Genomic DNA, 17,313 nt, shown 5'->3' on the forward strand with positions numbered 1-17,313 from the left:
TGAGATCTGGCAGGTGACTCTGAAAACAAAGAAAACATAGACTAGAAGACAACAATAGATACACAAACTTATTACTGATCTCATTGTGAAATTATGATATTTTCTAAGAGTATTCTTTAAAATTTCATTACAAACACATTTGTGTAAGCATTGCAGTTATTTTTACTTTTGTGATATTCCACCTGTCATAGTACTAGGCGACATTTCTATTTAGTCAAAGAGTCATAGCCACTACTTTAAACCTTGAAAAAAGAAGATAAAATAAATAATTGTACAGTATTGGAACACTTTCAAGCAGTGGTGTATTTAGGTAGGGGATTCAGCCCCATAGTCTTAATGGGGACCCATTGATAATTTTATTCTATGTAAAAATCACATGGAATATAGGGCCCACACAACCTTAAATCCACCACTGTTTAAGTACTTAGCAAGACTCAACAGTTTACAAATCCAAAGCCTAAATAATAAATCAATTGAACTTAAACTTTTATTAAAAGAGAAAACTCAATTTGGCATTTTCAATGTCCACAAATTTTAAATCAAATCAAAATACATCAAAGAAAGAATTAAATCAGTTACAATAGAATAGATCTTTTACTCTCACTTCCAAACTGTTGGTAAAAAAGAAAATCAAGTGTTTTCCTTCATCTAGGGTAAGTGGTACTTACTCTTGAAAAGTTGATCATACAAGATTTAGAATAAAGAATTTAGCTGCTTTAAAATATTAAGTATAACAGATATGTAATGAATCACTCTTTAACATGGCATTAAAGTGGAATCAAACATACATGAATTTACATTTCACACAGTCTATACATTTTTTATCTTGATCTCACCATGAAAGGACATTATTCTAACGATATTCAAACTGATTTTATCTCCAAACCAATGTTTAAATTTACAAAAAAAAAGAGGAAAGACCTTTTGAACATGTTTTGTTGTTGAATACAAAGATTTTAATTATTGTTTTCAATAACACTACAAAGATATCACCAATGACCCTTACAAAACCTTGTGTAAAGATGTAACATTTATTGAAGGGATATAATAACACAAGAGAATAAAGAAGTGAGATCTGAAAAATTAAATTTTCATTTGGAATGAAAATTTTTTATATTCTTGAATTAAAGTTTCTATCATACTAATTACTTAAATAATATCCAATTAGTTTGGACCACAGGTCAAATCTTTGTCACTTTCTATTTCAATAGAATGTTCTTCCAGACAGTAACTGAAAGATCTAATATTCATTTATTAATTGAAAATGTGTAATCACTGTTGGCTGAAGAACAACTGTTGCGAAAAGTGTTTCAACTGAAATAAATGTTATTTTGTTACTTACGGCAGAGTTCCATTGATTAAAGAAACTTCTACACTATTAACTAGTGATAATTAACATTAAACACGAAGGCTGATAATATGTACACAATGTAAACAGGTGAATGATATGGTTCTAAAGAGTTCTAAAGGTTAGTTAAAAAACCCACGAAGCTCATGGATGCCTGCTCGAGTGATCAACTGACAATCGCACAACTCAATTCGCTGCAAACTATGACACTAAACTAGATGGTCCAAGGAAGCATCAGTAATAAGTGGACAATTATCAAGTTCCAGCACGGTCAAACTGTCTCATGCATAGCCATTTGTTCCCAGATGACTAATCCGCCGCCTGTAATAAGTTCACAGTGGTACAAGCTCCACATAATAGAAGGTTTATTCTCTTAGAATCCTAAAACATACTAACTAGGTGTTTATTACATTGAAGGTTATGTTCTCTGGTTCAATAGCTCAAAATTTTCTTTCATGCATGAGATATCTACTTTTTAAACTGAGAATGTAAAAGTTACAAGGTTAAAACAGCTAATTTAGAGAGTGAACTTTACCACAAATATAGTCACTGTCTGGACAGCAGTAAATGAAAAATATACACTAATACAGTTTCCAAGGAAAATGTTTATTAAAATACTGAAATACCAAATAGAAACATTAACAACTACACATGGAGAGCTGAAGTAAAACATATACACATCGTGATGAACGCTTTAAAAACAAGTATCTATTATACCACTAAAACTGTACAAGTTGTAATAAACATGATACAATGACAACAACACTGTAAAAGCTGCTTCTAAGTTATACAAACCATATAAAACTTACAAGAGTTTCAAGAGAAGGGCAGCCAACTGCTAGATGGCACAGTGTGTTATCTGTTATCTATATAAAAATCACAAAATATTTATGGGAGTGTCACCAAAATGTTCCTTACAACTAGTAAATAACAGAGTTAAAATCACATTATTGTCCAAAACAGACTGAATTCCAAGATAAAACTATGTTGTGACAGATAATTGTATGAAAATCTGTTAGACTTGAAATGCACTACCTACCAACACATTCCTCCAAATCCATTTTCTCCAACTTGTTACAACTCTGTGAAAAATGTAACATATGTTTACGAAAATATTAAAAAATACACCCCTAATATAAACTTCATTAAAAAGTAATTAACTGTATTAAGATGGATAAACTTGTTTGTTCATATGTACAGAGTGAACTTCCTGTTATAGTAAAACAAATACTTCAAGAAAGTCCAATCATAATCAGATACAAAAAAGGACTGAAGTACAACAAGAAATAACAATTCTAATTTTGATTATTCTGTCTTACATTTAACAAAAGAAAAAAAAAAAAACCTTGAAAAGTTTCCTGAAGTTTACAATACTGACTACAAGAATAGTATCTTTTTTTTCTCTCACATCATGCACCAATTTTATCTGGGTTCTAATAAAACATCTTATGGAGGGTTATGTCAAGAAAAGGATTCAGAATCATACTGGGACCCACATTCAGTGTGATACACATAAGTAGTGAAGATTGAAATAGTTCACACCTTGACACTGTCATTGAACAGTTATCGTCTCCATTTTAATCCTTTGGGACTTTAATGGACATAATATCTCTGGGGAAGTACTGATATTGAAGGGAGGGGTCACTCCGTAGAGCGTATGCTCTCTGATCACAACCTTTCTTTTCAATACTGGTTCTTATACTTATTTTCATGCACATAGTCAGTAAAAGAGTATCTCAAGAGTTGACTCTTAGTTATGACTACTTGCTTGCCCTCTTGTCTTACACTGCTAAATTAGGGATGACTAGCGCAGATAGCTCTCGTAGCTTTGTGCAAAATTCAAAACAATCTCTTTCCACGTAACTTTAAGCAGTTATTCTTAATGATAAGAATGAAAGTATTTTACATGAATAGGGAGTAAGATGTCACTTTTCATATTATGACTTTTATGATGCGATTCATTTATGACATAACAGAGTTTATGAAATAAAGCTGTATTATTGAATCAATGATCACATGTGCAGTACAAATTGCTTTTATTTATCTTCTTAGCAGCAATCATCAAGGTTTGTAATATAAATAGCCCAAGCAACCGTAGATAGTCAGAATATGTACAGCTGCATGTTGCTATGCTAAACTGCAGGATTCTTGTTATGTATATTGGCTTCATTGAAAACAGGTTTGTTACGACATGTATAAACTATGAAAGCTTTATTCCATGTCAGTATTTGGAAAATTTTCAATCCTTTTTGAACATTGCTATGCTGAATTACAATCCTTTTTGAACATTGCTATGTTGAATTACTGGAGTCTAAGGTATGTTGATTTCAATGAAGACAGATTTTTACGGCTTGTAAGTATTTCGAAACTCTGGCTTATGGCATCATAAGTGTGTATTTTGTAACTTTGTGAGAGTATCAGAACTATTTGTTATTATTATCACTTATTAAGGTTTGATTGTTCAGTTACTACATTCTCCTGACTTTACAGAGTGCTCCCTGCTAGTACAGTGGTATGTCTACGGATTTACAACGCTAAAATCAGGGGTTCGATTCCCCTCGGCAAGCTCAGCAGATAGCCTGATGTGGCTTTGCTATAAGAAAATACACACTTTACAAAGAGTAGCAGTTCCTGGAACGTCTATGATTGGCTAAGAGGTTTGGGTCTTTTAATTTTCTCGATAAAACATACCATACATAAACTGTATACCGAAGCCGTATAAGATCAACCATGTTACCTCTTAGTTACTGTTGTTATGTATTTATTGCGTTTCTTTGTAATTCAGAACTGATACAAAGTTTACAAATTCACAAATTAACAAGTGATTATAAAATATTGTATTTATATTTTTTTCATTTCAGGCTTTTTTGAGTTTTTGTGAGTAAAGTGATTTAGGTTGCCATTTATCTGATATCAAAGTAATGGATTCTAAATTTAATGGACTTTGTAAGGTCTACAGGCTATTTGGTGACAGAGTGGTACAGTTATTTGATGTCAGAATATGTGAACCCAGTGGTTGTTGAAACAAGATTGTATTGTTGTTAATCCCAAAGCCTTACAATGCATAGTGCCCTCTACAGGTGTCAAAACTAGCTTTTTTAGTGTTGTAAGCCTTCAGAGTTACTGTTGAACAATCAAGGATTGTCAAAATAAAATTTGTTTGTTGTGAAGCACAGAGTCACACAATGGGTTCTGTGTGCTGTTACCCCCCTTGATTATTTGTGCTGTATCCACCTTGATTATTATGCTGTACCCACCTTGATTATCATAACCTGATTTTTTATCTCATAAGCTTGCAGACTTACATCTGAGTCATTGGGGTTGTCAAAACAAGATCTGTTTATTTTGAAGTACAACATTTCTCAATGAGTTAATTGGGCTATACTAAGTAAGGGTATTGAACTCTGGTTTTTAGCATTATAAGCAGAAGTGTAGTAGGATGAGACGTGTTGGCATGGCATTTCTGTACTTTTTTTTTTAACCAGAATGAATCCCAGCTCACATGGTTAAATGTGTTCTGGTACACCAGTGAGTCATGGAGGGATGTCAAAATAGGTAGATCCAGAGGTCAGAACATATATCATCATGATTAAGTAGATCCAGAGGTCAGAACATGTATCATCAAGATTAATTAGATTCAGAGGTCAGAACATGTATCATCAAGATTAATTAGATTCAGAGGTCAGAACATGTATCATCAAGATTAAGTAGATCTAGAGATCAGAACATTTATCATCATGATTAAGTAGATCTAGAGGTCAGAACATGTATCATCATGATTAAGTAGATCCAGAGATCAGAACATTTATCATCAAGATTAATTAGATTCAGAGGTCAGAACATCCATCTTTAATATTAATTAGATCCAGAGGTTAGAACATGTATAATCAAGATTATTTAGATTCAGAGGTCAGAACATGCGTCTTTAATATTAACCAGAATATTATTTTTTTTAACCAGAATGAATCCCAGCTCACATGGTTAAATGTGTTCTGGTACACCAGTGAGTCATGGAGGGATGTCAAAATAGGTAGATCCAGAGGTCAGAACATTTATCATCATGATTAAGTAGATTCAGAGCTTAGAACATGTATTATCAAGATTAATTAGATTCAGAGGTCAGAACATGTGCCTTTAATATTAATTAGATCCAGAGGTTAGAACATGTATTATCAAGATTAAGCAGATCCAGAGGTCAGAAGATGTGTCATCAAGATTAATTAGATTCAGAGGTCAGAATGTGTGTCATCAAAATTAATTAGATTCAGAGGTCAGAACATGTGCCATTAAGATTAATTAGATTCAGAGGTCAGAACATGTATGATCATGATTAAGTAGATCCAGAGGTCAGAACTTGTATCATCAAGATTAAGTAGATCTAGAGATCAGAACATTTATCATCATGATTAAGTAGATTCAGAGGTCAGAATATGTATCATCATGATTAAGTAGATCCAGAGATCAGAACATTTATCATCAAGATTAATTAGATTCAGAGGTTAGAACATGCATCTTTAATATTAATTAAATTCAGAGGTTAGAACATGTATTATCAAGATTAATTAGATTCAGAGGTCAGATCATGCGTCTTTAATGTTAATTAGATCCAGAGGTTAGAACATGTATTATCAAGATTAATTAGATTCAGAGGTCAGAATGTGTGTCATCAAGATTAATTAGATTCAGAGGTCAGAACATGTGCCATTAAGATTAATTAGATTCAGAGGTCAGAACATGTATCATCATGATTAAGTAGATTCAGAGGTCAGAACATGCGTCTTTAATATTAATTAGATCCAGAGGTTAGAACATGTATTATCAAAATTAAGCAGATCCAGAGGTCAGAACATGTATCATCAAGATTAATTAGATTCAGAGGTCAGAATGTGTATCATCAAGATTAATTAGATTCAAAGGTCAGAACATGTGCCATTAAGATTAATTAGATCCAGAGGTCAGAACATGTATCATCATGATTAAGTAGATCCAGAGGTCAGAACATGTATCATCAAGATTAAGTAGATCCAGAGGTCAAAACATGTATCGTCAAGATTAAGCAGATCCAGAGGTCAGAACACGTATCATCAAGATTAATTAGATTCAGAGGTCAGAACATGCGTCTTTAATATTAATTAGATCCAGAGGTTAGGACATGTATTATCAAGATTAAGCAGATCCAGAGGTCAGAACATGTATCATCAAGATTAAGCAGATCCAGAGGTCAGAACATGTATCAAGATTAATTAAATTCAGGGTCAGTACATGTATCATCAAGATTAATTAGATTCAGAGGTCAGAATGTGTATCATCAAGATTAACCAGATTCAGAGGTCATAACATGCGTCTTTAATATTAATTAGATCCAGAGGTTAGAACATGTATTATCAAAATTAAGCAGATCCAGAGGTCAGAACATGTATCTTCAAGATTAATTAGATTCATAGGTCAGAATGTGTATCATCAAGATTAAGCAGATCCAGAGGTCAGAACATGTGCCATCAAGATTAATTAGATTCAGAGGTGAGAATGTGTCATCAAGATTAATTAGATTCAGAGGTCAGAACATGTGCCATTAAGATTAATTAGATCCAGAGGTCAGAACATGTATCATCATGATTAAGTAGATCTAGAGGTCAGAACGTGTATCATCAAGATTAATTAGATTCAGAGGTCAGAATGTGTATCATCAAGATTAAGCAGATCCAAACGTCAGAACATGTATCATCAAGATTGATTAAATTCAGAGATCAGAACATTTATCATCAAGATTAATTAGATCCAGAGGTTAGAACATGTATTATCAAGATTAATTAGATTCAGAGGTTAGAACATGTATTATCAAGATTAATTAGATTCAGAGGTCAGAACATGCATCTTTAATATTAATTAGATCCAGAGGTTAGGACATGTATTATCAAGATTAAGCAGATCCAGAGGTCAGAACATGTATCATCAAGATTAAGCAGATCCAGAGGTCAGAACACATATCATCAAGATTAATTAGATTCAGAGGTCAGAATGTGTATCATCAAGATTAAGCAGATCCAAACGTCAGAACATGTATTATCAAGATTGATTAAATTCAGAGATCAGAACATTTATCATCAAGATTAATTAGATCCAGAGGTAAGAATATGTATCATCATGATTAAATAGTAGTTCCTAGAGCTCTAAATCAGAACACTCTTCAGGCTTTGCATAAAGCAAGGACTGGATGGTACCAAAAAGTGTTGTGAATTATTTACGGAGTTGTTGTTGTTTTGTTTCTTTGGAAAGCAATGGTTTACTCTTTGGATAAAATTGCCATGGACATTCCCTATTCTTTGCCCAAAATTGATGTGCACTGGTCATTAGCCCATTGCTAAACATGCTCACCATTTCAGCTCAGGGGCAGTATAATGTGATGATTAATCGAACCATTCACTAGCATAGAGAACACTAGCATATGATCACCAATGTTCACATAATTGCTACAGTATTAACATGTGATTTCCTTCACTCAGTTAACCAGTGTGGTGACATCTTTTGATCAGCATCAGGTTTACTTAACCTTAGCATGTTTTGTTTGATAACACTGGGGAACACTTTTTCAGTAACTTTGAGTTGCATTGGATATTTTAACTGATTCTGAAGGAGTTTTAGACGCTGATTTCAAATCTGAAATTAGTTTTTCTCTACAAGCTCTAGTTTGTATGCAAGTTAAGGTTAATGAAATTGTGCAAATGTGAACTTGCGTAAACCATGTATAAGCATTTTCACGTCCATATATATGGATAGCTTCTAATATTTTGATCATTCTTTATTTGTTTCAGATCAAACATGGCTTCCAAAAATAGATATCATTGCAGAAACAAGCCTGATACCTTCTGCTACATATGTGGATGCTACACACTCAATCGTCAAAGACGTAACATATCCTCGTTCGTCAAGCGTGCCTACAAGGCATATTTTGAAGTTCATCTTGGTGATCAAGACAAGCAATGGGCTCCTCATGTTGTGTGCCACAATTGTGAGGAAATGCTTCGAGATTGGACCAAAGGAAAATGCAATGGTCTGCGTTTTTGGTGTTCCAATTATTTGGCGCGAACCCACCAACCATGTAACTGACTGTTATTTCTGCATGGTAAACACAACGGGTGTTGGGAAGAAAAACCGACATAAGATTACGTATCCGAACATTCCCTCAGCTATTCGGCCTGCTCTGCACTCTGAAGAAGTTCCTGTTCCAGTTTTCAAAGGCTTGCCTTCATTGGACGATAAAGACATTGGACATGATACAAGCGAACAAGACAGTTGTGACAGTGAATTGTCAGAAAAGTGTACACAATCGGAGAACTGTTCTTCAGACACTGAACCTTTCCCCGTCCCCAAGCCTCTTCCCCAGGTTGAACTGAATGATTTAGTGCGGGATTTAGGTCTTTCAAAGAAAGCAGCAGAGCTTTTGGCATCAAGATTACAGGGCAGAAATCTTGTTGATCACTCTGTTAAAGTATCATATTTCAGAAAGCGTGACCAGCTTTTTGTGCCCTTCTTTTCAGAAGACAGACGGTTTGTTTACTGCCATGACATCCAAGGGCTTCTCAAAGAACTGGGTGTACCTTACTATAGTCCTGCTGAATGGAGACTCTTTTTAGACAGTTCAAAACGCAGTCTAAAGTGTATTCTTTTACATAATGGGAATGTTTATGGAGCAGTACCTGTCGGTCACTCAGTGCATTTGCGGGAAGACTATGATGATATGAGAATGGTCATGGACTTATTAAAATATCATGAGCACAATTGGATCATTTGTGTAGACTTAAAGATGGTCAACTTTCTTCTTGGACAACAGAAAGGTTTCACCAAGTTTCCGTGTTTCCTCTGTATGTGGGACAGCCGAGCACGAGACAGACATTGGGTCCAGAAGGACTGGCCTATTCGTGACACCCTTGAAGCAGGCATGCCAAATATCATACAAGACCCAATTGTAAGCAGAGATAAGATCATCTTTCCTCCTCTTCACATCAAATTAGGTTTGATGAAGCAATTTGTCAAGGCACTGGAAACCGAAGGTGAATGTTTCCAACACATCATCACAGCTTTACCAGGGTTATCATTTGAGAAGATCAAAGAAGGCGTGTTTGATGGCCCTCAGATTCGAACCCTAATTTGTGATGATCAGTTTGTTGCTAAGATGACCGCTTTAGAAAAGGCAGCATGGTTATCCTTTGTGGCAGTCGTACAGAACTTTCTTGGAAACAATAAGGCAGAGAACTACAGTGAACTTGTGAACAGAATGCTCCTCGCTTTTCGTGATCTCGGGTGCAACATGAGCATCAAGCTTCATTTTTTGAACAGCCACCTTGATAGGTTCCCTGACAACCTGGGGGCTGTGAGTGACGAACAAGGAGAACGATTCCACCAAGATTTAAAGGTCATGGAAGAACGCTACCAAGGGCGCTGGGACAAAAGTATGATGGCTGACTACTGCTGGAGCATTAAACGAGATTGTCCAGATGAAGTGTACAAACGCAAAAGTTACAAACGCAAATTCCTACCTGAATAAAATACACAAACAAATTGATAAGCTATTCCTATAATTTCCTATAATAACGAAAAATTAAAAAATAAATAGAAATGTCAAATTGCATAAAATCTGTAGCTTGCAGACAAAAACCGACTTCAGATTTGAAATCAACACACTCAAATTGACTATAGAAAGGTCTTTTTTTAAATGCAACAAAATGAGTGTTCCCCAGTGTAAAAGACAAGCTCTAGCATCCTGTGCTTACAAATTATGTCCAAGAAATTTAGGAAATATATCTCAAATTTTGAGAGGTACGTTCTACTATTAAAGAAAGCATCCGGAGTTACTGTTACATTCTTTCATGTATTGTTTGCTTGAAAAATTAGTAGAGATAGCATGATATGTTAACTGCATTGATTACACAGATTTAAACTTTATAACAATAAGAAACAAAACAAATCAAATAAACACAAAATAGCCATAGAAAAACACTCCAATACTAAATAAAGAAACAAACATAAACAAATGCAAAATTAAAGAATCCTTACTTATACAACAACTCAAGCCCAAAATAAACCAATACAAAGGAATACCTTTATACCTATATTAATAAATATAATCAAACATCTAAGCACGCCCTCTACATTCTTACACGCGATTACTAAACCCTTTTCAAACATGTGGTCAGCTATCGGCCAGTTACTTCTTTCTTTGTGAACCTGACGATGACCGAAGAAGGTTGAAACATTGTTTGCTCCTCTATATAAGAAATTTTCTCATCTCAAGCCAGCAGTTTTTACATATATATGTAACTTTTTCAACATTTTGTGGTGTATGTATGGGAATTTATATATACATATGTTGTATGATATTATTACCTTCTACTGAGGAGTGATTGTAAATATATATGGTTTCCATATAGTTCAATGACATTACATGATATATTTATTATATATAATATCTTATTGTAGTGGATATGATTTCTTTAAGTTTTTATTGCAGTTTATGAAAATGATTAATCTTAATTTATTGTGAATAGAATAAGAACTTTCCCTTTCCTTACTTTCCCAGTAATTGCTCAAGATAAATATATATTAAGTTTATAAAACATCTTTTTGTCTAGGCTGTTGACAACAACAGTCCTGCATTTGAAGCAGGACTTAAACCAGGAGACTTGATAACACATCTTAATGGTGTACCTGTGAAAGGACTACTTCATCCTCAGGTCCTCCATCTCATCTTGGCTAGTGGAGATTGTCTTAACATTCGAACTACACCCTTAGAAAACACCACCATCCAAAGCGGAGGAAGGAAACGACACCCTTCCTTCATTAAAATGATAAGACTAACTGCTCGAAGACGTATTGGGCAGGTAAAGAAGGACAGTCTGTCTGAAAGGAAAAGGAAAACTTCACTTCTTCGACGGTTGAACAGTAAAAAAGCAGGTACTGACTTTCATCAATTGGCACTTATCTCTCCTACATTGACTAGTCAGAGTTGGAGTTTTCAGCCTATACGCCAAGGTACTGTAGCTGAAAATGCTCTGATATCTCCAACATGTAAAGTAACTAGGACCCCTCTAAGTAATCGGCTTTGTTCAGCTTTTGACAGAAGCTATTCACTTGGGATTAATTCTCCATAAAGTAGTTATCTTAGCTCAAGTGCACCAAATTCTCCAGGTTTTTCTTCTCATTCCTCTCACTGCCCTAGGCCTAGCTCTCTACATGGCTTAAAACACAAGTTGACTCAGACATTCTGTTCACCCCGTCGAAAATCTGTGGGTCACATTCCTCTGTCTCCTCTTGCCTTAACTCGTTCTTCATCCTCACTTCCTTCAACTTCACCAGATCGTTCACCATCTCCATTGGCTTTTCTTTTGACTCATCAACCTGGCAGTTCACAGACAACTCAGAGCTTTCCAGTACAGAAAGGATTCTCTTTGACCACCCTGAACCACATTACTTTTCGCAGGAAGCCTATTATAAAACCTAAAAATGCAGAATCAGGACCTCTATTATCGTGGCAGCCTGTCCCTCCTGACGACTCGCATCCAAAACCTGCTGAAGGAAGGACAAGCCGAAAGTCTGTTTCTGAACAGACTTCTTCAGCAGTTCTTTCATTTCCACTTCATGCTAATTCTCGAGATGTTTCTTCTCCTTTTCCCGTTACTTCTCACATGAGTAAACTTGCAATAGCAAACTCCACACCAAAACATATTTCTAAAGTTTTCACAACTGAGCCTTTTGTGACAAGAGCTGAGAATATTTGTATACCCTTCAGGCGTACATCCCATGACTCAGTTACAGATAGAGTCTGTAACCAAGTAAGAAGGCCTTTCAACTCGGACAGTTTCTCCCAGTGTGTAGCAGCTATCCGAGTTAAAAATAATTCATTATGTAGTTTAGAGAAAAACAAATGTAATAAAGCTAATGTCTCAGATGTGTTTCAGATGAATTCAGCAGCTGTGAAAAATGATAATGGTGAAAACTTGCCTAGTGGGTTACACTTTAAAGTTGAAATAAACAGAGACAGAGCACATTCCAGTTTGTAAAACAAAACAAAAAACTGTTCTAACTGAGCAGACAGTTGAATAAGATCATCCCTTCAAAAGAATCTACTCACAATGTGCCGTTCAGAACCTCAAGATCTGATATCAAGCAATATAAAGTTTGGATCAGGAGCTTGTAATCCTGACTCTTTAATGTGGAAGAAAAGTCATTGTACTTTTAACAAAAATAATGATTGAACTGGTTATCATGAAGAAAAGGAAATGTATTTAATGTAGAATGTTGATCTATTTTGTTTTTGTCGGTTTTTTTAAAAGAATTGGAAATGTCATAATTTATGATATTAATGTTTCCAGAAGTCCATTTCTGTGATATGTATTGTTCAAAGTTGTTTCAACAGTTCAGTTACATTTTTAAAATTATACAACTGAAACTGAAGCCTGTTAGCACAAACAACATCACTCAGATTTATGGAAGCTGTTGGTTTAATTTTTCGAACTTGCTTACAGTGTGAAATCAAATAACCTGAACCCTTACAGATCAGAATGTAACACTTGATACTTACTTCGCATGAAATTCTTACAAAAAAAAAAGGTTGTGACTGTTTTCATTCGAACAAATTTTATACTGTGTAAATTTCATTGTTTAGTTTTCAGGTTTTACGTCAAATACTGTATTGTAATTTCATGTAAATACACTTACCTAGAGTTTTGCACAATAGATTTTATGGAAAGAAGTCATAGTGCATCTAATATTCTCGTATCTACGGATATATAGTTGGAGCTATTTTGTGTGATAATCTGGTCTTTTTTGTTTCTTTCAAGAAAATATATTTTGGTCAAATAGGAAATTAGCAAAAAAAGAATAGGGTGTAAAAAATATACTATTCTTCTGTAAAGATAAAAATGCAGTGTATTTAATATTTGTTTTTTAAGACTTGTAAATCATATAACTTGTAAACGTAATAATTTTAAATACATCATTATTTCTAAAACAAAATAATGTTTTGGTAATTAAAAAGAAAACCAGAAAAAAATTCGCAATGTATTTTCAAAGCGTTCTGTACACGTGTACAGGGGAATTTTCATATGATTAGGCTTAAGTTTACTGTTTCAGTAACTAGTATAAGCCATCTGGTGATGATAATGCTCAGTAATTATTGGACTGGAATCAAATACCAAAGGAAATGTATTTTGTTATACCCTAGCTTGTATATGCTTGATAAGCTAGAACACTAAACAATTCAGATTTACAATTGCTATTTCACCAGCCTTCATCAACGAGTTGTTGTTCAACTCTCACATCAGACTCCTGCTATCAACTACTTATTCTTTCTTTGTTTTGCACTTTCTATAATCTAGTTTTTGAGATGTGAGAAGATACAGAAATCTTTGGTTATCTTTATTAAAACCTTCATGATGAGCAAGCCACTGATTTCAAAGTGTTTGTCATTGTCTGTAAAGATGGCGTTTTTAAGTTTAATATCAGTTAAAGCGAGTTGTAACATATAGCGTTTTAAATTCGTTCTTTTTTAGGCTTAACAGTTGTTTTTAAGAGAAAAAGTAGAAAATGAAGTTTGATGTTCACTAACTTCATAACATTTATTCACTAAGCCACTTGTAATCGTTTAGTATTTTTAATAATTTGAAAAAAAACTCTGTTCTTCATTTCTGTCGAAAAAGCAAAAGACGAATTTCGCAATGTTCACTCGATAAAGTTTTTCACCTTCCAAGGATAAGCATAACGTTACAGAAGTAATGTTGCGTATAGGAGTTGAAAGTAAAGTTTTAGTAACAAGAAAGATACATATCTATATACATACATATAACTTTTTATTCGACATAAACGTAATGATTTTCTTTAAGTTACCTGCATTTACTTTCCAAGCGATGTACATTTTCGATATTAACGATCCATATTTAAGTAATTTTTCAAAATTTCATAAGCCTAATTTTTCAGAAACTTGGAATTAACGTTAACTGCATAGATCGCATATAGCGTGTTTTGTAGCTTTTCTCTGAAATAAACGTACTTACTTTTGCGTGTGATGTTTATAGGCCTAATTGGTTTTACATTAGGAGAGTTATCTGGAAAGATATGATCTTTGAAAAGTGATTAAGAATTTCTTTTGTCGTACGTGATACCCCAGAGTACATTTCAAAACATTATGAAATTTGTTTTATAACAGTTTTGAAATTTTTCAGTAGCTCCATACCAGTTTTATGAAACGTAACGGTAAACCCCTTGTCGCTATACTTACGTTCATTGAATGTTACTGTGTGAAAATGGATTGTTTAAAAGTTGTTGAACATAGTATTGTTGTTTTTTTTGTGTGTGTGAACAATCACATTTCGGAATTGTAAATGTACATGGTGTGATATATTATTGCGTGAATTTAGACGTAGGTGTAACAAATAAATACTCTTTTGTCATATCAGATTGTTTTATTACGCAGTGTGTTTCGGCGAGACAAATAACGATTACCACAAAATATTTAATCAAAAATTAGGGTGCAAATATTGATTTTAAGACCCGTAATTCGTCTTTCCTTCTCGAAAGACCAGGTGGATAAAACACTCGACTCGTAATCCGAGAGTCGCGGGTTCGAACATGTCCTTTCAGCTGTGGAGGCAGGGGCGGATGGGGGTATACAATCCCTCTTCATTTTAGGTGAGGGTATGGTGCATATAATCATCCTCCCTGCAGTTTGGTATGTTGAATTGTTCTATTGCATCACAGGCCTACAAATTGTGTGTTTGTTCTTGTGTTCTTACCTACTTACTATACTTATGGTTGGTTGTCTTGATTTATACTTTCTCTGTTCTCTACTTGTGATTGGTTATCTTGGATTATTACTTTTTTTTCCTGTACTTGTGCTTGGTTGTCTTGGTTTATTAGTTTTCTTTCCTGTACTTGTGGTTGGGTGTCTTGTTTATACCTTCTCTTTCCTGTAATTGTGTTTGGTTGTCTTGAATTATATCTTCTTTTTCCTCAAATAATGGTTGGTTATATTGATTTATACCTTCTCTTTTCTATACTTGTGGTTGGTGTTCTTCATTTATACCTTCTCTTTCCTGTACGTGTGGTTGGTTGTCTTCGTTTAGTACTTTTAATTCCTGTGCTTGTGGCTGGTTGTCTTGGTTTATTACTTTTGTTTCCTGTACTTGTGGTTGGTTGTCTTGATTTATACCATCTCTTGTCTATACTTGTGGTTGGTTGTCTTGATTTATACCTTCTCTTTCTTCTATTTGTGGTTGGTTGTTTTGATTTATACCTTCTCTTTCTTCTATTTGTGGTTGGTTGTTTTGATTTATACCTTCTCTTTCTTCTATTTGTGGTTGGTTGTTTTGATTTATATCTTCTCTTTCTTCTATTTGTGGTTGGTTGTTTTGATTTATACCTTCTCTTTCCTCTATTTTTGGTTTTTTGTTTTGATTTATACCTTTTCTTTCTTCTATTTGTGGTTGGTTGTCTTGATTTATACCTTTTCTTTCCTGTACTTGTGGTCGGTTGTCTTGATTTATTACTTTTTTTCCTGTACTTGTGGTTTGTTGTCTTGGTTTATTACTTTTCTTTCCTGTACTTGTGGTTGGTTGTCGTGATTTACACTTTCTCTATTCTGTACTTGTAGTTGGTTGTGTTGGTTTAGTACTTTTCTTTCCTGAACTTGTGGTTGGTTGTCTCGGTTTATACTTTCTCATTCCTGTACTTTTAGTTGTTTGTCTTGATTTATATTTTCTCAGTTCTGTTCATGTGGTTAGTTGTCTTGATTTATACCTTTTCTTTCCCGTACTTGTGGTTGTTTGCCTTGGTTTATTACTTCTCTTTCCTGTAATTGTGTTTGGTTGTCTTGAATTATACCTTCTTTTTCCTCTATTTGTGGTTGGTTATTTTGATTTATACCTTCGCTTTCCGGTATTTGTCGTTGGTGTTCTTGATTTTACCTTCTCTTTCATGTACTTGTGGTTGGTTGTCTTGGTTTAGTACTTTTCATTCCTGTGCTTGTGGCTGGTTATCTTGATTTATTCCTTCTCTTTTCTGTACTTGTGGTTGGTTGTCTTGATTTATTCCTTCTCTTTTCTGTACTTGTGGTTGGTTGTCTTGATTTAAACCTTCTCTTTCCTGTACTTCTGGTTGGTGGTCTTGATTTATTACTTTTTTCCTATAATGGTGCTTGGTTGTCTTGATTTATTACTTTTCTTTCCTGTACTTGTGCTTGGTTTTCTTGGTTTATACCTTCTCTTTCCTGCACTTGTGGTTGGTTGTTTTCATTTATACCTTCTCCTTCCTATACTTGTGGTTGGTTGTCTTGGTTTATTACTTTTTTTCCTGTACTTGTGGTTTGTTGTCTTGGTTTATTACTTTTCTTTCCTGTACTTGTTGTTGGTGGTCTTGATTTATTTCTTCTCTTTTCTGTACTTGTGGTTGGTTGTCGTGATTTACACTTTCTTTGTTCTGTACTTGTTGTTGGTTGTCTTGGTTTTTTACTTTTTTTTTCCCGTACTTGTGCTTGGGGTTCTTGATTTATACCTTTTCTTTCCTGTACTTGTGGTTGGATGTCTTGATTTATTCCTTCTCTTTCCTATACTTGTGGTTCGTTGTCGTGATTTACACCTTCTCATTCCTGTACTTGTGTTTGGTTGTCTTGGTTTAGTACTTTTCATTCCTGTGCTTGTGGTTGGTTGTCTTGATTTATACCTTCTCTGTTCTGTAGTTGTGGTTGGTTGTCTTGTTTATACCTTCTCTTTCCTGTAGTTGTGGTTGGGTGTCTTCGTTTATACTTTCTCTTTCCTGTAATTGTGTTTGGTTGTCTTGAATTATATCTTCTTTTCCTCTATTTGTGGTTCGTTATTTTGATTTATACCTTCTCTTTCCTGTACTTGTGGTTGTTTGCCTTGGTTTATAACTTTTGTTTCCTATACTTGTGGTTGGTTGTCGTGATTTACACCTTC

Source organism: Tachypleus tridentatus, chromosome 1 (genome assembly GCF_004210375.1).
Source record: "Tachypleus tridentatus isolate NWPU-2018 chromosome 1, ASM421037v1, whole genome shotgun sequence".
NCBI classification, from domain to species: domain Eukaryota; kingdom Metazoa; phylum Arthropoda; class Merostomata; order Xiphosura; family Limulidae; genus Tachypleus; species Tachypleus tridentatus.